Raw genomic sequence first — 22,797 nt, 5'->3', positions numbered from 1 at the left:
TTTCACTGCAAATATTACATTTGATTTGGCCTTTATTAAATCCCTCCAAGTAGTGTAGGAGACATAGATTTTAACTTCCACTAAAGGTAATTTTTTTATCTTTCTGTATTACTTTGTGAAACTTCAGTCTTTTTAAAATCTGATCTCATTCAAAATATACAAATTGGCAATTCATAAAATTATTTAAATTGGAAAGTTAACAATCTTCCAGAATAGTCATTTAAAATTTTTCTTAATTTAAATTATTTTGCATCTTTTCCATAACTGTTGGAGGAGTTAAGTGTTGTTCAAATATTGTTCAACTTGATTATATTAAATCGCTGTTACATATTTAAATTCCATCTCTTTTATTTCTCTTGCCTCATTATCCCTAATTCTTGTGTTTCTATTGCTGTAATTCTGAAATACTATCAGTATATCCAGGCAATATAACTCCTTCCTCCTCAGTCAATATCACATCACTAAATATTTTTAGATGGCTATTATTTGCCTTACAATATCTTTTTTGCAAAGTTTTATGCAAAGTCATTCCGTTGATGACCACTGCGATTTGAACCTTGTGATGGAGAGTGGGAATTCCTTCTTCAGAGCATGTTAATCACAACCATATCCCTTTAAAGACCTTTGGATATTCTTTCACCTGCTCAATCACTCTTATTTCTCCATTATCCTATGTTAAGGGAAGATGGGTTAATTAAATGTGTAGTTTTTCTAAAGATAAATTTACTTTCTGCTTTTGAACATTTCAATAGGTATTGCATCAGTCAGGGATTTCACATCAGCTTCTACATTCTCATCACAGAGATCACTGTCTATATAAATCAGTTTTTAATTTCATCTAATGAGTAAATATAGAAACTCTTATTACAGCAGAAACCTGTAGAAGGAAAATTAAAAGAAGGCTTGATAAACCATGTATAACAGTAAAAATTACTGCATCATTCTTTATTCCTTCTAAAAAGAAAACATTTTCCTAGACACCCAATATTTCCTATGACCAAGGTGGGTGATTAGAGGTCATTGCTCAGTAAATTGTAGATCCCATCCAATTTTTTGTGTGTAACTGTGTATCAGATGGAACGGTACAGCTACTTAATATACTGGCTTCCAGGTATCATTATATAATGCTGTCCTTCTATGTTCCCCAAATTGGTACCACCTATTTTTGTTTCCAACTCCAAACAGTTGCACCAAGAGAAAAATATAAATTTTCTTTCAGTCTGTAGTACTGTTGTACCTGGAAGGTTAAAGACCAGTGATATAGTCCACAATCTCCAGTGCCCATTCCTCAATTACCTAGGTCCATCATAAATTTCCTACAAATTTTCTCATTTTGCCTAAGTCTCAAACATTTCTCACCCCTACCCCATGGTCAACGACCTCTAAAAACATCGAATTACATATATCTTACAAATTCTGAAGTTCTTTGTAGGTGGTGAAACTGTTATGTCACAGCTTGCTGATGAATATGATATTCCTTTAGAGTCATTATTTGATGAGTGCATTCCAATAGTGTCTGTATTCTTCTCAAGCTCATTTTGCACGTAGGGAGCCTCCTAGAGCACAGGTATTTCTCTCTCTATATATATAATCATAATTTTTTTTTCCACAATGGTTAACTTCCAGGGTTGTTATTTCAACCTTACCTAGTAGAGCAAGGCTAACTTAACATCCCCACAGAACATTTGAAATGCATGGATCAGGACTGATGTTACCATCGTATATATTGTTGGTATTAATATTGATGACATTTGTACAATTTAGGAATAAGGTATTAACCAAAAAATATTGTGCGTGCCATGAGTCTTAATTGTATATAATCTGCTCACAAACATTTACCTGTTTAAAGATGCCATTCCATTGCTTTTCCATAGATGTTCTTTGTGTTAACTTTGGAGAGTAATTATGTATGTCATGATTTATTTCCCTTGAAGCTATCAAAGTACTACTTTCACTTTCTTTGAATATATTCTAACCAGAGTCCCATTAGACATATTAAAAGGAGGACACCAACCTATGACCTCCAGTGGTAGCTACAATCTACTTTCTTCACTCCCATTAGGCGGTCTTAACAATGTACTATCTTCATTGTTGGCCAGATGGATTTCAGGAACCCTACTATTTAGTATCTCACACAACATTCAATTCCTTGATAGTGCTTCTTCCTAGAGGTCTGAAAAACATAGTTAACTCTGCTATATATAGCCTACAAACTGAACATTCATAGCTATAGTCAACAGTTCATAAATGGAGACAGAAGATGCTGTGTCATTACTTCTATCCAGTTTATTCAGATAGAATCAGGAGTTTATGTGTAACTGCAGGAATTCAGTATTTTTCTACAGAAAGTAAGCTGGTGAATTTCTCACAATTTATATCCTTAGTAAGTGTTGATCTAAAAGAGACAGTTAACAGTGCTGTAGCTTCTCATTATCCACAGTTTCATTTTCCAAGGTTACTCACGGTCCAAAAATATTACATGGAAAATTTCAGAAAGAAATAATTCCTAAGTTTTAAATTTTTCGGCATTCAGAGTAGCATCATGATATCTTGTATTGTCCTACTCCATCCACTTAGGACTTGAATCATTTCTTTGTCCAGAGTCTCCACATTGTCTGCATTCTGCCCATAAGTCATTTAGCAGCCATCTCAGCTATCAGCTTCACTGTCATGGCACTGCAGGGCTTGGGTTCATAAGGACCCCAAACACAAGAGTAGTTTTGCTAGCAATATGGATATGCCAGAGAAGCCATGACGTTATTCCTAAAGTGAAAAGACGAAAGTTCCAAACTTAATAAAGAAAGAAAAAAAGTATGTTGAGGTTGCTAAGATCTACAGTAAGCATGAATCTTCTATCCCTAAAATTGCGAAGAAGAAAAAAACATGTGCTAGCTTTGCTGTCAAAACTAATGATGCAAACATTATAGGCACACTGCATGATAAGTTATTAGTTAAGATTTACAAGCATTAAATTTGTGGGTGAAAGACATGAACAGAAACGTGTTCTGATTGAAAGCAATGTGTTACATCAGAAAGCATTGAGTCGATGCCAACACTTCAAAGGGATCCCCTGAAATGAGTGACACCAAGCCACCTACTGCAAGTGAAGGATGGAATAAGTTTAGACTGAAAAATATAAAATAGGAGAGGTTGCTTGTGCCAATGAAGAAGTTGCTTCCCCATTTCCAGCAGCTGAAGAAGTTGATTAGGACAAAGTATTCAAAGCATGTCTTCAATTATGATGAAACTAGGCTTTTCTCGAAGGAGATGCCCAACAGAACTTACATTCACAAAGGTGCCGACAAGGCACCGGGGGATGAAACATGAAAGGACAGATTAACTCTGGTACCGTGTGGCAACATACATACAGGGTTCAAATGCTATCCTTGGACTCAGGCTTCCATGGGGAGTGTTGGAATTTACCCTCACAGCTAAAGGGAAATTACTGTATTATCCATCATCATGCCCTGATGAACTCAGTAGAAATAATATATTCCTACAACCCATCCTCAAACTGATAACCACTTATGAGCACTTTTGCTACTGACTATAATCTCCCCTGTTTCCATTTATTACCTGTTTTGACTGTGGAGTGACTTGTTAGTTTTTCTCACGTTTCTTGTGCTTGGACATCTCTGAGCTTCTTACATATATGGGTTTATACTACTTTTTTCCAAATCTGGCACATATTCTGACATCATTTCTTCAATTTTTTTTTTTTTTCCTTTCCCTACCTTCTCTTCTTTGGAAACGCTAGTTACTCATATGTAAGGCCTCTTAAAGTTGTTCCACATTTCAAGCCTTTTTGAGTTTTATTTGGGAGCATTTCTGTTGTTTCAAATTCATTAAACGTTTTCTTCCATTAGTCTCACGTAGTGCATTTTTTATGTCAGATTTTTATGATGGTCATTTCTAGAAGTTTGATGTACTTTTTAAAAATATCTCTTCTTTTGCTTTGTAACATAATCAATCTTTCTTCCAGTTTATTGAAAGTAAAGAATACACTTAGAACACTTGTTTCAATATCCTTGTCAGATGATTTCAACATCTGTGTCAGTTCTGGGTCAGTTTTCATACATTGGTTTTTCTCCTCAGTATGGGTTGTATTTCCTGCTTTTTTGCATACCTTCTAGTTTTGTGTTGGATACCAAGTACTGCAAATTTTACCTTATTGAGTGCTAGATATTTCTAATAATCATAAATATTTCTTTTTATTTATTTATTTATTTATTTATTTTGAGATGGAGTCACTCTTGTCATCCAGGCTGGAATGCAGTGGCACGATCTCAGCTCACTGCAACCTCCTTCTCCTGGGTTCGAGCAATTCTCCTGCCTCAGCCTCCCTAGTAGCTGGGATTAAAGGCATACGCCACCATGCTTGGCTAACTTTTTTGTATTTTTAGTAGAGACGGGGGCTTCATCATGTTGGCCAGGCTGGTATCGAACTCCTGACCTCAGGTGATCCACTAGCCTCGAAAGTTCTGGGATTATAAGCATGAGCCAAGATTCTTCACCTTTGTTCTGGAATGCAGTTAAGTTACATCAAAATAGTATTTTCTCTTGGGGCTTGAGGAGGATTTATTCTAGGCCAGCTTGGTCTATTTTGTCTTCCCAATCACTCTTGAATTACATGGTGTTCTAATTTGGCTGGCAGTGTTTCACTAGTGCCAGGTGTTGTTAACTGATTATTTCAGGTGTTCCATTATTTTAATTGTTTTTATCCTGTTCTTGGGTGGTTTCCTCACATGTCTGTGCTGGTAGATAGTCTCCCAGATTCCTGAGAGGGACCATATATGGATCACCACAGTTCCTCTCTTTGTGCAAACGCTATTCTTCATTACTGTGCCTTCTGACTTTTAGCCACCTTGATGATTGCAGATTCTCTCCTCTGTCTCCTCACTTCTGAAAGTTTTCTGGGATCCACCTGGTTTCTCTTTTTCTGGACTGGGACTGTAGGTAATTTTAGACTTTCAGATTATTTCACATCTCTAGGAGATTACTAACTTTCATTAACTAGAGACTGATGTTATAAAAATTGTGCCAACATTTATTTTGTCTGGGTTTTTACTTGTTTCATGCAGGAGGTTAAATCCAGTGTCTCTTATTACATCTTGGCCTGAAGTGGTACTTTGCATTCTTTAAACCTGTTGCATTGGGGATACAGGTAACCTTTGTGTTTTCATATTTTGCATGCGGTTTAAATGCTCCATATTCCTTACTGAATTTTAGGCATAACTAGTAATTTGTATGTTCTAATCAGTAGTTTATTCATACCCACTGCCTAGAAATAATCTCAACCTCAGCATTTTTCCTGCTTCTAGAATCTAAACTAAATTATTCATAAAAGTATAAAAAGAATAAGCATTATACAAGTTAAGATACGAAAGAAAATGGTTTCATTAGCATGATTTAAAATGTGCAGGAAATTATCATTGATGTAATATTCGGAATTAAGTAGAGCTCTGCAAGACTTGATAAATAATGAGTTCATTTCCATTTCAAAAGAAACAACTCTTAATACAGCCAAAATTGCAAAAAGACAGTCTCATGCTGACAGAGATGTTTTACACAGTAGATCATTTTTTATCATGGGCAATCAAATGATCACACTTGGTATGTGGCACTGTTATTCTTTAATTTCTCAGTTTTTCAATATGAATAACATGAAGCCAAGGAATGTCCATGTAACATTTTCTTATAAATAATAGAATAAATTGAATATCTCTTAAAATATGCAAATGTATCATGTGAAATCTACTAAATCAGTATCTTAATTGACCTATCTCCATAAGCTATTACTTGGCACAGCACTATTTATTAGGTATTTACATATCAAACATTAGGGATACTGAAGTAATAGCTCCAACTTAGGGAATTTTTGTAGACACAAACACATAAATAGCTAAGACACACTACAATAACTGTCATAATAGGCATATGTGTAAAGGGTAATGGGAAATAATGAGTGAATTAAAAAATTCATCCTAATAGTAATATGTATGATTAGAATACCTTAAACTTTTAGTCAATTTCAATTCTTAATATGCAAGTTGGATAAGCCAAGTTTGCTTTGGCTAATATTTATTTAACTGTACAATGAACAAAGTTAACTTGGACATCTTTTCTAAATTTCACCTTTCTGGGTCAATCAAAGAGTAGGCTAATATAATACAGAAATTCAATAAATACGTGAAAATAAAGTAGTACAAACTTGATTATTAAATTGCTTTTTAAGTAAAATTTAAACATGTGATTAAAGTAATAAATTGTTGTCAGAAATACTATTGCTGTTGTGAATATATTTGTTGTATTTCTTTTGAATATTTTTTCTTTTTGCTATTGTAAAAAGAAAAAAGAGAAATAAATTTGTCATTTGAATGAGCATGTCTTATGTCATTCAAAAAGAGAATTATAATTAAAATATGTTAATACCAGGTCTTTTACTTGATACTGTACATTTATTTTATATATACCACTCTAATATAATCCACCAGGTAATCTAAGAGGATACACATTTTTACACAAACGTACACAACACACTATGCTCTAAGCTTATGATATTTGTCTATGTGACTTAAACCACTGAAGACCACAGTACTAATATGAAAATCAAAGTACTCCTACTTAAAAATGGGCAAGTTACCCATATTTGAAAAACTTTATACTTTTCACAAAAGACCAAATTATTTCAGAAAAAATTAATTTAGCTAAAGAACAGTAAGCAAGAGAAGCGGGGTGCAGTGCACACAGCATAGAATTTATGATACAGCAGCCACATAACTGGGAAAGGCAGACATGCCTGTATCATGCTGCTGAGGTGGTTCCAGCGCTGTGCCTTCCCCACCTGCCTTGGCTCCTTTCCAGGTCAATCCACATTCTGAAACAGTCCCTCTGTAATTTCTTTCCCATCTTTACTATGCTATGTATGCAAACCCAGGAGCCATGGACTGTCTGCGAAAGCGATTCCCTCATTACCGTCCTTTCACTCTTTTCATGAGAGTAATCAAACTTTTCACCTGGGGCAATCACATATATCAACTGGAGGTCTCACTAGGCCATGAATGAAAAGAGTTCAAATTGTTTATTCCTTATATAACCTGCAGGATCAATTTTTTGTTTCTGATTTCAAAGAAAATGAGGGTGGAGAAAAACACAAGAAGAACAAATAAAATACAATCAAACAGCAAAAACAAAAATAGAAAATGAAACCAACTTCTATCATCGTCTCAATATGCTTAAATATAATCTAAACCTCTCTATATTTTTTACACTTGTTATTATTGCCTATGTTCTTACTTTCACAAAATATAGACTGCTTCTTCTCTGCTTATTGTAAAAGGAATGAAAATTTCTCAGCACACAATGATAAAAGCCAATAGTTACTGAGAATTTAACTGTACCTTGGAAAGGACACTTTATAAGTATTGCCTGATTGAAATCTTGAAACAGATCAACGAAGGGGTAGAGATTCTACCATCAGCGAGGAAATTGGAGATCAAAAAAGGTATATAAATAGGCATTCCAAAAACTAATGCAAAGTAAAGTGTAAACTAAAGCCACTTCTACTGAATCCAACTTTTAAAATAACTATATGTACATGTACATATATAAACATATACATTATATATAGTTAATTATAAACCATGTAGATTGCATGCATGTATATTTTATACATATACACATATATATGTATGCATACAGTCACTATATATACATGTATATATATATATGTGACAGTGCATGCATGCATTCTATATGGTTTGGAATGAAATGTTGTACCTCAGAGTTCATAATGCTCACTCATATTTGTTAGAGAATAGTTATGGATGCCTAACAATACGAAACATTATTGTAGTTTGATGAAGTTAAAAGAGGAATAAAGCAGACAAGAATTTTGCTCTCGAGGAGCATACTGATAGCAAGGAAACAAGCAGAAAATTACAAAGCTGCCAAGAGTCAGAAGACTAATGCAAGTTGCTAGGCATGCTATCTGAAATATAGGTTTAGTCTAGTCGAAGAGTGACTGAAGTGATTCCTAAAGTAGTAAAATTTCAAGTGAAATTAAAGCAAAAGTTTAAGTAAGCTGGTGAATATGGAAAGGAAAAGCATTTCAGATAGCGGGAAAATATGTCAGGTTGGAAAGAGCTTAATATATGAGGAATCAGAGAGCTAATACACATGAAAGTAATAAATTGTACTGCAAAGGGATACTAAATACACATTTTGTTAAAGGGGACCAATTTAGGGTTTAGAACATAACATGCTAAAGCGTCTTTGATTAAAAAACAATAAACCTATTTTGAAAGGTTTTATTTGGAAAGCAGAATATTTCACCTTTATTTAATAGCTTCTTAACTGAATTGCATAGAAAGAAATTTATAGGTAAAATGAAAAAATTGTACCTAGGTGAAACGAAAGATAAAAGGAAAAACATGGGTTTTTTTTCAATAAACTTGTGTGGCCGGAGGAGAAATCAAAGAATATAATGGAAATATTCATAGGTACATGCAAACAGATTCAGATAAACAATTTTGTCATCAAAGCTGTTGCCCTGTTATAAAACGTTCTGATATAGTGAAGGATTAAAATGGTTTTGCCTGGGGAGGAGCATTGTATTTTAATTTCACACTCACAGTTTCCTTCCTGGATGATTTTGGAGCCTTCTTATAAATATATTTTGGTTTTGAATATCAAGTTTTCTTGCAGAATGTTGTACATCTTGATCTCCATGAGACTGTGAAATCCTAGCCACAAATATCAAAAAAAAAAAAAAAAGCTGGGCACGGTGGCTCATGCCTGTAATCCCAGCACTTTAGGAGGCTGAGGCGGGCAGATCAGGAAGTCAGGAGATCAAGACCATCCTGGCTAATACGGTGAAACCCCGGCTCTACTGAAAATACAAAAAATTAGCCTGGTGTGGTGGCGGGCACCTGTAGTCCCAGCTACTCGGGAGGCTGAGACAGGAGAATGGCGAGAACCCAGGAGGTGGAGCTGGCAGTGAGCCCGGATCGTGCCACTACACTCCAGCCTGGGTGACAAACAGAGCAAGACTCTGCCTCAAAAAAAAAAAAAAGGGGGGGGGGGGAGAGAGACAGAGAGATTTCTTTATAACCATAATGGCTTGTTTTTAATCTGGGAAGACATGAATTAACACAAGACATATTAAGAAAGTGGTTTTAAACAAGTTACTTAATGTCTATAAACATTGGTTACCACATCTTTGAAAGCAGGATGCTCACAATACACTTACTACACCCATTTATTTAAGAGTAAAATGATAAATTATAGGTAAAAACACCTCAGCATTGCTGAATCATGTCATCGGACAAACATATCCAAATCTGAATCCAAAACTTTTTCTTTTTAAAATAGCGTGCTAAATATTTGAAAAATATATTTGAAAAATGCACAAACCTAACTTTCAGAATGATTTTTAAAATTACTTTAGTGGAATAGCAAATGTCTGCATATCTATTTTTTGTCTTTCATGCAGTGAAAGAATGGGCTCTGATTCCAGTGAGCAACAGTCAGAGAGACTCATGTGGTGTCCTCTTTGACAGGGTGAAAGTGACTGTAGCCTCTCCTCTTTTCCTAGGAGACAGCAAAAGAATATGTGAGAATAGCCTGAGGAGTAATGTCAGCATTTCCAATTCAGCACTGATATAGGACACTGTATACTCTTATTCTTCAAACCCTTAACACCATTTCACTCACAATTCTTCTCAAATGCTAAAGTCATATTTAAAAAAAAAATTCTATGGGATGATTAAACAAATTTTGCAGATATGCTAGAAAAGAGTGATTATTTTCTGTGATAGTCTCTCTTTGTTTCTCCAACCAAAAAAGAAAAAAAAAAAAATCCAAGTGCGCTTGCATTGCTTAATTTGCTTCTTGTTTACAAAAGTCCTCCTTTTTTGGCAAGTGGTGTAATATATAAATCTAGAGCTCAGCTACCCCATGATGTTATCGTGTTCATTCTGCCACACAAATGAAAGGTCTTCATCAAAATATCCTAATGTTCTTTCCATATCCCTTGTGCATGAAAAGATGAACTGATGACATTCAGGCATGATTTAAAGAGGAAAGAGTACCAAGTGACCTGCAATGTGACCAATTTCATCTCTTCTTCAAAATAGAATTATTAGGGAAAAAAAGGTTTGACACTAGTTAACAGAAAGCACAGATACAATTTATAACAGGATGATTGTCTGTAAACTAGGAATAACTGAAAACATTTTCTTTTTGTACATGAGCTCTTAAAATTTACAGGTCTATATGCATACATTTTTCAAAAATTTGTATTTACTTAATCTTATAATCCTATGACTGATATTTTTTGAGAAAATCTGGTGAAACTTCATGTCCTTTCTAAACTCAAAAGTATGGTTGAAGGATATTTACAAAATGTTGATTTGCCATAAATTAGCAAATATACACAACACCTAAATTGAACTTGAATTGTACTTATATTGTTTGTTATTGTGGAAGTTTGAAATCACTCATGCAAAGAGCAATTGCACCATTCAATGTCATAAAATTAACAATATTTTCATAGTAAAATTATATGCAAGCAAATGTTATTCAACCACTGGTTTAGATCACTTTATTAAAATTTACAAATCAAAGGGATATATTAGAATAAAAGACCCTCCAAATATGTCCACATCCTCATCCTTAGAAACTATTAATATGTCACCTTACATGGGAAAAGGGACTTTGGAGATGTTAATAATTAAGAATCTTGAGATGCAAGGGGTATTGTGGATTATCCAGAGGGCTGAATGTTATTGATCAGGTTCTTAAAAGGGAAAGAGAAAGGTAAGATAGTCAGAGTCACAGAAGAGGAAGCAGAGTCAGAGTGAGATTTGAAGCTGCTATACTGTTGACTGTTGACTTTAAACATGAAGTATAGGGCTAAGGAATGAAGTTGCTTCTAGAAGCTAAAAAAGACAAAGAAATAATCCCCTTCATTAGATTCTCCAGAACAGGGGTGTCCAATGTTTTGGCTTCCCTGGGCCACATTGGAAGAAGAATAATTGTCTTGGGTGATGCATAAGATACACAGACACTGACAATAGACGATAAGCTTAAAAATGCAAAAAAAAAAAAATCGTATTTTTTTAAAGTTCCGGGGTACATGTGCAGCATGTGCAAGTTTGTTACACAGGTAAATGTGTGCCATGGTAGTTTGCTGCACCTATCAACCCATCACCTAAGTATTAAGTCTACTGTGCATTAGCTATTTTTCCTGATTCTCTCTCTCTCCTTGTCCCCTCCTGACAGGCCCCAGTGGGTGTTGTTCCTCTCCCTGTGTCTATGTGTTCACATGGTTCAGCTCACACTTATAAGTGAGAACATGTGGTGTTTGGTTTTCTGTTCCTGCATTAGTTTGTTGAGAATAATGCTTTCCAGTTTCATTCATATCCCTGCAAAGACATGATCTCATTCCTTTTTATAGTTGCATAGTATTCCATGGTGTACATGTACCACATTTTCTTTATCCAGTCTATCATTGATGGGCATTTGTGTTGATTCCATGTTGCTGTTATTGTAAATAGTGCTGCAATGAACATACATATGCATGTATCTTTACAATAGAATGATTCATAATACTTTGGGTACACCCAGTAAAGGAATTGCTAGGTCAAATGATATTTATATTTCTGGTTCTAGGTCTTTGAGGAATTGCCACACTGTCTTCCACAATAGTTGAACTAATTTACATTCCAACCAACAGTGTAAAAGTGTTCCTAATTTCACTGAAGTCTTGTCAGTATCTGTTGTTTCTTGACTTTTTAATAATTGCCATTCTGACTGGCATAAGATGGTATCTTATTGTGGTTTTTATTTGCATTTCTCTAATAATCACTGATGTTAAGCTATTTTTCGTATGTTCCTTGCCCTCATAAATGTCTTCTTTTGAGAAATGTCATGTTCTTTGCCCACTTTTTAATGAGGTCATTTGTTTTTTTCTCAAAAATTTGTTTAAGTTTCCTGTAGATTCTGGATATTAGACCTTTGTCAAATGGGTAGATTGCAAAGATTTTCTCCCATCCTCTAGACTGCCTGTTCACTTTGATGATAGTTTCTTTTGTTGTGCAGAAGTTCCTTAATTAGATCCCATTTGTCAATTTTTGTTTTTGTCGCAATTGATTTTTGACATTTTCATTATGAAATCTTTGCCTGTGTCTATGTCCTGAATGGTATTGCTTAGATTTTCTTCTAGGGTTTTTACAGTTTGGGGTTTTAGCTTTAAGTCTTTATTTTGAGATAATTTTTATAAAGTATAAGGAAGGCATTTAGTTTCAATTTTTTGCATATGGCTAGCCAGTTCTCCCTCCACCATTTGTAAAATAGGGAATCCTTTCTGCATTGCTTGTTTTTGCCAGGTTTGTCGAAGATCAGATGGTTGCAGATGTGTAGTCTTATTTCTGTTCCATCATTTTGGTCTTTTATTGTACCAGTGCCATGCTCTTTTGGTTATTGTAGCCTTGTAGTACAGTTTGAAGTCAAGCAGCATGATGCCTCCAGTTTTTTTTTTCCCCCCTTAGGATTGTCTTGGCTATAGGGGCTCCTTTTGTTCCATATGAAATTTAAAATAGTTTTTTTCTAAATCTGTGAAGAATGTCAATGGTAGCTTAATGGGAATAACATTGAATCTATAAATTACTTTGGGTAGTATGACCATTTTCACCATACTTATTCTTCTTATTCATGAGCATTAAATGTTTTTCCATTTGTTTGTGTCCTCTCTGATTTCCTTGAGCAGCGGTTTGTACTTCTCCTTGAAGGGGTCCTTCACTTCCTTTGTTAGCTGTATTCTTAGGTATTTTATTCTTTTGTATCAATTGCAAATGAATGGGAGTTCTTTCATGATTTGGCTCTCTGCTTGCCTGTTGCTAGTATATAGGAATGCTTGTGATTTTTTCACATTGATTTTATATCCTGAGCTGAAGTTGCTCAACATTTAAAGGAGTTTTTGGGGTGAGACTATGGGTTTTTTAAATTATAGGATCATGTCATCTGCAAAGAGAGACAATATGACCTCCTCTCTTCCTACTTGAATACCTTTATTTCTTTCTCTTGCTTGATTGCTCTGTCCAGAACTTCCAATACTATGTTGAATAGGAGTGGTGAGAGAGGGCATACTTGTCTTGTGCCAGTTTTCAAGGGGCATGCTTTCAGTTTTTGCCCATTCAGTATGATATTGGCTGTGGTTTGTCATAAATGGCTCTTATTATTATGAGGTATGTTTCTTCAATACTTAGTTTATTGAGAGTTTTTAACATGCAAGGGTGTTGAATTTTATCGAAGGCCTTTTATGCAGCTACTGAGATAATCACGTGGTTTTTCTCTTTAGTTCTGTTTATGTGGTGAATTATGTTTATTGATTTGTGTATGTTGAACCAACCTGGGGACAAAACCAACTGGATCGTGGATAAGCTTTTTGATGTGCTGCTGGATTAGGTTTGTCAGTATTTTATTAAGGATTTTTGCATCAATGTTCACAGATATTGATTGGCCTTAAGTTTTCTTTTTTTGTTGTATCTCTGCCAGGTTTTGGTATGAGGATGATGCTGGCCTCATAAAATGAGTTAGAAAGGAGCCCCTCCTTTTCAATTGCTGGGAATCGTTTCAGAAGAAATAGTATCAGCTCCTTTTTGTATCCCTGGTAGAATTCTTCTTACTACTAATGTCTTTCTTTTTCAAACCACCTCAATTTAGGAACATAATCTCATTATTACTTGCAATTAAAGATAAATTCTCAAGGGATCATGGTCCATCAGCTATTCCTTTTATAGATTTATTTATCCTCTGTTTACAGGTGTTTTCTCAAAATTTAGTGTTTCCCACATTAAAAAAAATAGAACTTTTAAACATTAACATGCTTTAGACTCACTTGGAGTACTTATAAAAACACAGATTATAGGGCCCCATATCCAGAAGGTACAGCAAAATGTCTCCAGAAGATTTTCTGTCTCAGCATCCACACTCTACATCAGCTTCTTAATGCACCATGTGCTAACAGTCTTGCCTAACATGGTTCTGAAGAAATTCTTGCTAACATCACTAATTGCCTGCATATTGTTAAATCTAATCATACGTCTCAGTTCTCAAATACTTGAAATCTTATTACCTATAAATAGAGTTGATGACATCCACATCTGCAAATAATCTTTTCCATTGGCATCAGTAACAGTATTCTTCTCTTCTCCATTCCAATCTCAATCTTTTTAGTCTCACTTGGAAGCACTTCTATTTCACATGACTGTTAATTATAAAATTTATTTGAGTCTCTCATTTGCGTACTTCTCTTCTAATGCTTTAATTACTCTTTAGGGGAAATACTTTAGTTATGTATTCAATATTCTTAAGTAAGATAAAGATTATATAAGAAAGATCTGAAAATTCTCATGAAATATAAAAGCATATTATGTGCCGCAGAGATTATAAATTTCCAAGTAAGCATACCATTGAAATTGTGCATCTTTTAATATAGGTACATATTTTGCTGTATTCACTTTTAAAATTAAAATAAAATTACAATTAAAGCATACCCTCAAAACACCCTAACATGTATCCATCTGTCTCTCCTTAATATAACCATTAGTCTGAAGTTGGAATCACAAATATGCAATTTGAATTTTTATAAAAATGTTTATTAAAATATAAAATATTATTTTCTGTAATTGCAATATTTCAATTGATATAAAACTCTACAGATTATGAAGCAAATTACTTCTTTAACTAAAAATATTGGTGAATTTCATCCCTATTTAGACCTCTATGATTTAAACATTCATTTTACTTGTTTAATACTACATTGCATTTATAAACCACAATTTATCCCCTACTGAGAAAAATTTAGATTGTATCCACCATAAATAGATTAACATAATACTGTTATCTACATCCCCACACTTGGGTTCCTCTAAGATAAACCCACCTAGACTGAAATTGTCAGAATGCAGTGTGTGTGTACTTTTGCTTATCCATAATATTACTAAATTGCACCCTAAAATAGAATTAAACCTGCTAAAAGAATATAGTCAATCTATTTGGTATTAAATTTTACCTCAGGGATGTTTTCATTTCTTGATTAATAATGAGACTGAACATAATTATTTGTTCACATATTTAGTCGACCATCAAGTTTCCTTTTGCCTGAATGCTCTTTCATTTCCTTTATTGTTTTAACCTTGAATTGTGTACCTTTTCAGTTTTTGAATATTGGTAGTTCTTTATATATCTTCCAGTTATTAAAACTTTGCTAATTACATATGTTGCATATGACTATTTCCATCCTTTGAGCTTTTACATATTCTGTATATCATCCATTTTTTATATCCAAAATTGTATATATCCATACATATATATACACACACATATATATGCATATGTATGACTATATGTATATAAAATACATACATATAATATAGATAAATATACATCTATGTATATATACACATATACATATATGATATGTATACACAATATAATATATGATGTATGTATCATATACAAATAATATATGATGTATATATTGTGTGTATATATACCATATATTACATAAATATGATATGACTATATACATACATATATGTGTGTATTTATCCCTATACATATATACACATATATCCACACACATATACACTTATAATTCTCTTTTATTCACCATATTTAATATATAGAAAAATATACACATATATGGGTACATAATATATAGGGATATATAAGCATATGTGTGTAATATATAATGTGTATACATCCCTATATATGTGTGTATATCTCCCTATGTTTTATATATATATAATCATATGATTATATGGGGGAGGAGAGAGAGTTTTAATTCTAGTAATTCTAGTACACTACTTACTACTTTTTAGCTTATGATTTTTCATCTCTTTAGAAAATATTACTTTTTCTTAATAAGAAAAAACTGTGCAAAGTTAAACAGCCAAGCAAGATTTTATTCAAGACTATTGCAATAGAGGAGGGAGTCCAGAACTCAATCTGAACTCAATTCCACCAAAACAAAGGGAGTTAGAGCTTTTAAAACTAAGGGTAGAAAAATGATGAGTATGTGAGATAATGCACATGATAATTAGCTCAAACAAGTCATTACACAGTGTATACATATTTCAAAATATCATCCTCTATGTTGCCAAGATGTCCAACTTTTTATTTGTCAATTTTGAAATAAAAAATAAAATGAAATAAAGCAGAGGTGAAGAGGAGATCATAGGCTACCTGTATTTTGTTAATTGGCCTTATCCAAATGGCAAAGTCAACTTTCTCATATCTTCATGACACAAAGTAGTTTTACAACTTGTTGTAAGGCTTACAAGGAAGACTTGCACCCAGATAAAGATTTGGAGATGGGGCACTATCTTCCTTGATGATTATACGTCAAAGAATTGGCTCTTAGGTTTTTGAAAAACACATTCTTGAATGTATAACTGGAAAGAGACTTTTAAAATGTTTTAAAAGGTGTCAAAGGGGTGAGGAAAAAAGTAGAATTATAACCATTCTAAAGAAAGTGCTCTAAGTAAAGAAAGGTCAGGGCCTAGAGTCACAAAGGAGCCTAACCAATCTCTACCAAAATTGAGAGAAATAATAAGGCCCTCCTGGCATGCAGTAATCACCTATATTTTCTTCTAAATGATTTGAACTGTTACACATCAAATTTGACTGTAACATTTATCTGGAATTTATTCTTGTGCATAGTTTAACATAGGGATATACTTTTATTTTGAATCATATAGTAAAGTAAAACCACACTGTCACGAATGCTATAATTTTATATGGAATATCTATCTTTCCTAAGCTTCTTCATAAATACTTAACAATTTTATTTTTCTATTATATACATACATATAAAATCAAATTATCTAAAAATATAAAATTTTGATTAGAATCATACTTATTTGCAGCAATGATGAATTTATTTATGACTAAGAATTTCCATGTCTAAATTTAAAAATATTTATTGTAGTACATCTGTAATAAAAATAATTTTCTTAAAAATATTTTATATACTTATGTATTTCTTAAGTAAATTCGTGGGGCTATAATCATGTTCCCTGCAAAAACTCCCTTGCCTGCCTCTGTGTAAGACATGCCTTTGCTCCTCCTTTGCCTTCTGCCACGATTGTGAGGTTACCCCAGCCCTGTGGAACTGTGAGTCAATTAAATATAATGTTTTATTATTTTGTATTTTCTTATATTTGTATATATGAATCACTATTTTTAATTGATTTTATAATGTTTTGTAATATTGCAGCATATCCAAATTTTCTATTCACTAGTATACATTGCTTGAACATACACTGCCACAATGTTGCAAATAAGCAGTGTGATAAGGCATCCTTGTGAAGAGAATACTTGTGTTTTAAATATAAGGAAGATCTTTGTAGTACCTTGATGGTAATATTAGTTATCAAGTTAAGAAAATTCTCTTATCTTCCATGTTTAAACAGTACTTTTCAAAACAGCATTCTGGATTATTAGGATCCTTCTATGATTAGTATTTAGCCCATTATTTTAAAAAATTTCATTAACAGATTATGGTGTGGCTGTGTCCCTACCCAAATTGCACCTTGATTTGTATTAATCCCCACGTGTCAAGAATAGGCCAGATTGAGATAATTGAATCATAGGGGTGGTTTCCATCACACTGTTCTGCTAGTAGTGAATAAGTCTCATGAGATCTGACGGTTTTATAAATGGGAGTTTCCCGGCACAAACTTCCTTGCCTGCCTCCGTGTAAGATATGCCTTTGCTCCTCCCTTGCCTTCTGCCATGATTGTGAGGTCACCCCAGCCCTGGGGAATTGTGAGTCAATTAAATATCTTTTTCTTTATACATTACCCAGTCTTAAGTTATATGTTTATTAGCAGCATGAGAACAGAATAATATAGTAAATCGGTACTGGTAGAGTGAGGTGCTGCTCTAAAGATACCCAGAAATGTGGAAGTGACTTTGGAACAGGATAACAGGCAGATAATGGCATAGTTTGTAGGGCTCAGAAGAAGATAGCAAAATCTGGAAAAGTTTGGAACTTCCTAGAGACTTGGAAAGCTCAGAAGACAGGAAGATACGGGAAAGTTTGGAACTTCCTAGAGACTTGTTGAATGCCTTTAACCAAAATGCTAATAATGATACGGACAATAAAGTCCAGGCTGAAGTGGTTTCAGGTGGAGATGAGGAACTTGTTGGGAACTGGAGTAAAAGTCATTCTTGCTATGCAAAGAGACTGGTGGCATTTTGCTCCTGCCCTAGAGACCTGCAGAACTTTGAACTTGAGAGAGATGATTTGAGGTATCTTGTGGAAGAAATTTACAACCAGCAAAGGATTCAAGAGGAAGCAGAGCATAAACGTTTGGAACATTTGCAGGCTGATGATGAGATAGAAAAGACAAACCCATTTTCTGGGGTGAAATTCAAGCCAGCTGCACAAATTTGCATAAGTAACAAGGAGCTGAATGTTAACTGCCAAGACAATGGGGAAAATGTCTTCTGGACACTTCAGAGACCCTCCCATCACAGGTTTGGAAGCCTATGAGAGAAACATGGTTTCCTGGGCCTGGCCCCGGGTGTCCCAGCTGTGTGCAGCCTAGTGACTTGGTGCCCTGTGTCCCAGCTGCTTCAGCCATGGCTAAGGCTCAGGCTGTGGCTTCAGAGTGTACAAGCGCCAAGCCTTGGCACCTTCCAAGTGGTGTTGAGCCTGCAGGTACACAGAAGTAGAGAATTGAGGTTTAGAAACCTCTGCCTGGATTTCAGAGGATGTCTGGAAATGCCTGAATGTCTAGACAGAAGTTTGCTGCAGGGGCAGAGCCCTCATGGAGAACCTCTGCTAGGGCAGTGCAGAAGGAAAATGTGGGGTCACAGCCCCCATACAGAGTCCCCACTGTGGCACTGCCTAGTAGAGCTGTGAGAAGAGTGCCACTGTTCTCCAGACCCCACAATGGTAGATCCACTGACAGCTTTCACCTGTGCTCCTGGAAAAGCTGCAGACACTCAATGCAAGCCTGTAAAAGTAGCTGGTGGCTGTAGCATGCAAAGCCACAGGGAGGGAGCTGCTTAAGACCATGGGACCCCACCTCTTGCATCAGAGTGACTTGGATGTGAGACATGGAATCACATCCAAGTGCATTTGTCATCATTAGGCTAGGCGCAGTGGCTCATGCCTCTAATACCAGTACTTTGGGAGGCCAAGGCAAGAGGTCACTTCAGTCCAGGAGTTCGAGACCAGCCTAGGAAACTTGGTGAAAGTCCATCTCTACTATATAGATATAATATTTATAGGTGCCAGGTGTGCACCATTATGTCCAGCTAATTATATATATATAATTATATATCATATATTATGTATATATAAATACATATAATATATAAATACATATAAAATATATAAATAGTAGATATAAGAAATTTATGTACTATAAAAAATAAATTTATATATTTTATATAAAAAATAAATATTATATAATATATATAAAATATGTAAATGCATCATATAATAGCTAATTATATATAATATATAAATTATATATAATATATGTAAATAATCTGTAATATCTATAATATAATATCTATAATATAATACTACTATATATATTATATATCTATAATATATAATACTATATATTATATATCTATAATATATAATACTATATATAATTATATACATAATATATATGTTTTATACATATATGTAAAATTAACTGGACATAATGGTGCATACCTGTAGTCCCAGCTATTTGGTAGTCTAAAATGGGATGATTGCTTGAGCCTGGATTGTGGAAGTTGCAGTGAACTGAGACCACATCACTGTAACCCAGTCTGGGTGACACAGAGAAAGCCAGTCTCATAAAATAAAAATAAATAATAAATAAAAATTAAAAAATGCACTAATTTCAAACTGTATAAATTTATATAAAATTATGAATTTTAAATACTTTTAGTATATATATATAATTCTATGATATTCAATATGCCATAAATTTTTTAGATATAATTTCTCTTCTTTGATAAACAGAAAAAAATGGCTATAAAAACATTGTGAAGTATAGATACCTTTTGGATGAGTTAATGATGCTGTTTCCTGAACATTGACTCTATATTCTGAGCAGGACATGTACTCAGTATAGAAGGTATTTGAAAATTGCTGGTTGATTAAATAGGGTCTTATTCACGTACTTTATGAATTTATTAAAGAAATCCTGGTCCCAAACCAGGGCTGCTTTACTAAGCTAGTTTATGGAGACATCATACTAAATTACAGAGGACTTGCTAGGATAAGATGGAATTCAACTCAAATTTTTTTTTACTGACTTGTCCACTCTGCTAAGTGGAAGTCATAGAGCTTTATTAGAAAGATAGGGTTGTGCTGAAAAGAAATGGCCTAGAACTTCGTAAGTCTGTGAAAATAAGTAATTCAAACTTGAAACTGTTGAAACTAAATAATTTTGAGCTTTAAGGGAATGTGATTATGGAATCTGAGTCACCAAAACAGGCAGCTGCAACCTAGGCAGTTGTAACCTTTGTTTCTCTAATTATAGATGAGTCTTTTCCTTACCTGCATTGTTTTATAGAATGTTGTAAATGATGAGAGGGCACCAGGGAATACTCTTTCCTTTTTAACTGTTGGTCTTTATCATAGAGTAGCTTCTCTTTTTCCTCTCTTACACAAAGAGTTTATGACCTCACATTGTGTTAATGTAATTTTAAATACACTCTTTTCAATTGGAAAAAAAAATAAAAATCAAGCTGAAAAAATAACTGTATGGAAAAGGCAAACAAACTGTATCTAATTAAGTTGTTTTAACTCATAAACCAGCCTTGTACAGAAAATGCTATTACTTTTCTCAATTTCTTTGTTCTCGGCCTATTTAAGTAAAATCTAAACTTTTTTATTTTTATTTTTTTGAGACGAAGTCTCGCTCTGTCTCCCAGGCTGGAGTGCAGTGGCGCGATCTCGGCTCACTACAAGCTCCGCCCCCCAGGTTCCCGCCATTCTCCTGCCTCAGCCTCCCGAGTAGCTGGGACTACAGGCGCCCGCCACCTCGCCCGGCTAATTTTTTTGTATTTTTAGTAGAGACGGGGTTTCATCGTGTTAGCCAGGATGGTCTCGATCTCCTGACCTCGTGATCCGCCCGCCTCTGCCTCCCAAAGTGCTGGGATTACAGGCGTGAGCCACCGCGCCCGGCCAAAACCTTAACTTTTAACTTTGGAACACTGACTCCATTCCTTTGGTGTCCATTTACCTATATGGCTGTTTGCAGTTTTTCACTTCAATAAACTCTTTTAAACTGAATTCTGATTCTTTTGATTATTTCAGGTTGACAAGTCAGAAAAAAAAAGGCTAAACATTTGTTAGAAAAGCTCTTCTGCATTTCTAAGGAGCTCGCAGGTGAGGTGTATTTTTTTTGTATTATTGACCACACTTAATAAGGCTGTAGAGAACCTCTGAAGTACTATGTGGGAAGGAGTACATACATATTCACGTTTTTATATTTGTGGGGCATTGGGGTGGGTGGCTGGATTTCTTATATGTTTTACCACGTATTGTGCTAGAAATATAGAAGGAGCTGTTAATACTTCTGCATTGGTTCAAATTGTTATTTTACGGAATGTAAGTGTATTTTCCTTGTGATCAAACAAGTAAATTAAAGCCTTCCAGTTTTAGCTCCATCATGTAAAAAGCTAGGAGGATGTCACTTTCATACTTACATTAGAAAGAAAGCTGGCCGGGCGCGGTGGCTCAAGCCTGTAATCCCAGCACTTTGGGAGGCCGAGACGGGCGGATCACGAGGTCAGGAGATCGAGACCATCCTGGCTAATACGGTGAAACCCCGTCTCTACTAAAAAAACACAAAAAATTAGCCGGGCGAGATGGCGGGCGCCTGTAGTCCCAGCTACTCGGGAGGCTGAGGCGAGAGAATGGCGTAAACCCGGGAGGCGGAGCTTGCAGTGAGCTGAGATCCGGCCACTGCACTCCAGCCTGGGAGACAGAGCGAGACTCCTTCTCAACAACAACAACAACAAAAAAAAAAAAAAAAAAAAAAAAAGAAAGAAAGCTAAATGAATGGAAAATCAATGATTTTTAATGCTCTGATCAGAAAGTTGAGAACATAGGGCAAACAGTTATTTATGTATCTTTGCCAGGGCATTTGTTTGCAATTGGTAATGCTATATCTTAGAAAATTAGAATTTTTAAATGTACTTGACATTGCTACATGGTTATTCTTGAGACTCAGGAAACAACACTCCAAAGAAACCCTCAGAAGCAAAAGTTTTTCTCTGAACTTCTGCCCTCCTGTCTTTCAGTCTCAGTCTCTGGTGAGGCAGGTCATAGAAACTAGATTCCTCTTTCCCAAGGCAGTGCGTAGAAACCAGAACCACTTTCCCCCAAAGCCAGCCATAAAACTTAAACATATTACTGTAATTTTTTTTTTTTACATTTCTTTATGATAATTGACCATAAAGAAATTATCTGACCTACGTACGCCTCTTTGACTGCTGGCTGTAAGACTCCATTCCAGAAAGGATTCTGTCCCATACCCAGAAAAGCATGCTCAGAGAGGCCAAGAAGAATCCAGACAGACAGGTCTTGCTGAGTTTCCCCACTCAGTCTGATAACATTGGATTATACTCTTTCTGTCCATCATAAATTGTCTCTCTAATGATTGCCTGACTTTTCTTGCTGTATTTTACAGTGTTTATTTGTATAAAGAAGTTTTCATTTCAATATTTTAAAATGCTAAAATATATACTTTATGGTTTGTATTTTGG

The sequence above is a fragment of the Trachypithecus francoisi genome, unplaced genomic scaffold, assembly GCF_009764315.1.
Source record: "Trachypithecus francoisi isolate TF-2019V2 unplaced genomic scaffold, Tfra_2.0 Lachesis_group18, whole genome shotgun sequence".
NCBI classification, from domain to species: Eukaryota; Metazoa; Chordata; class Mammalia; order Primates; family Cercopithecidae; genus Trachypithecus; species Trachypithecus francoisi.
The sequence above is the reverse complement of the archived record's forward strand: the minus strand, read 5'-3'. Positions refer to the sequence as shown.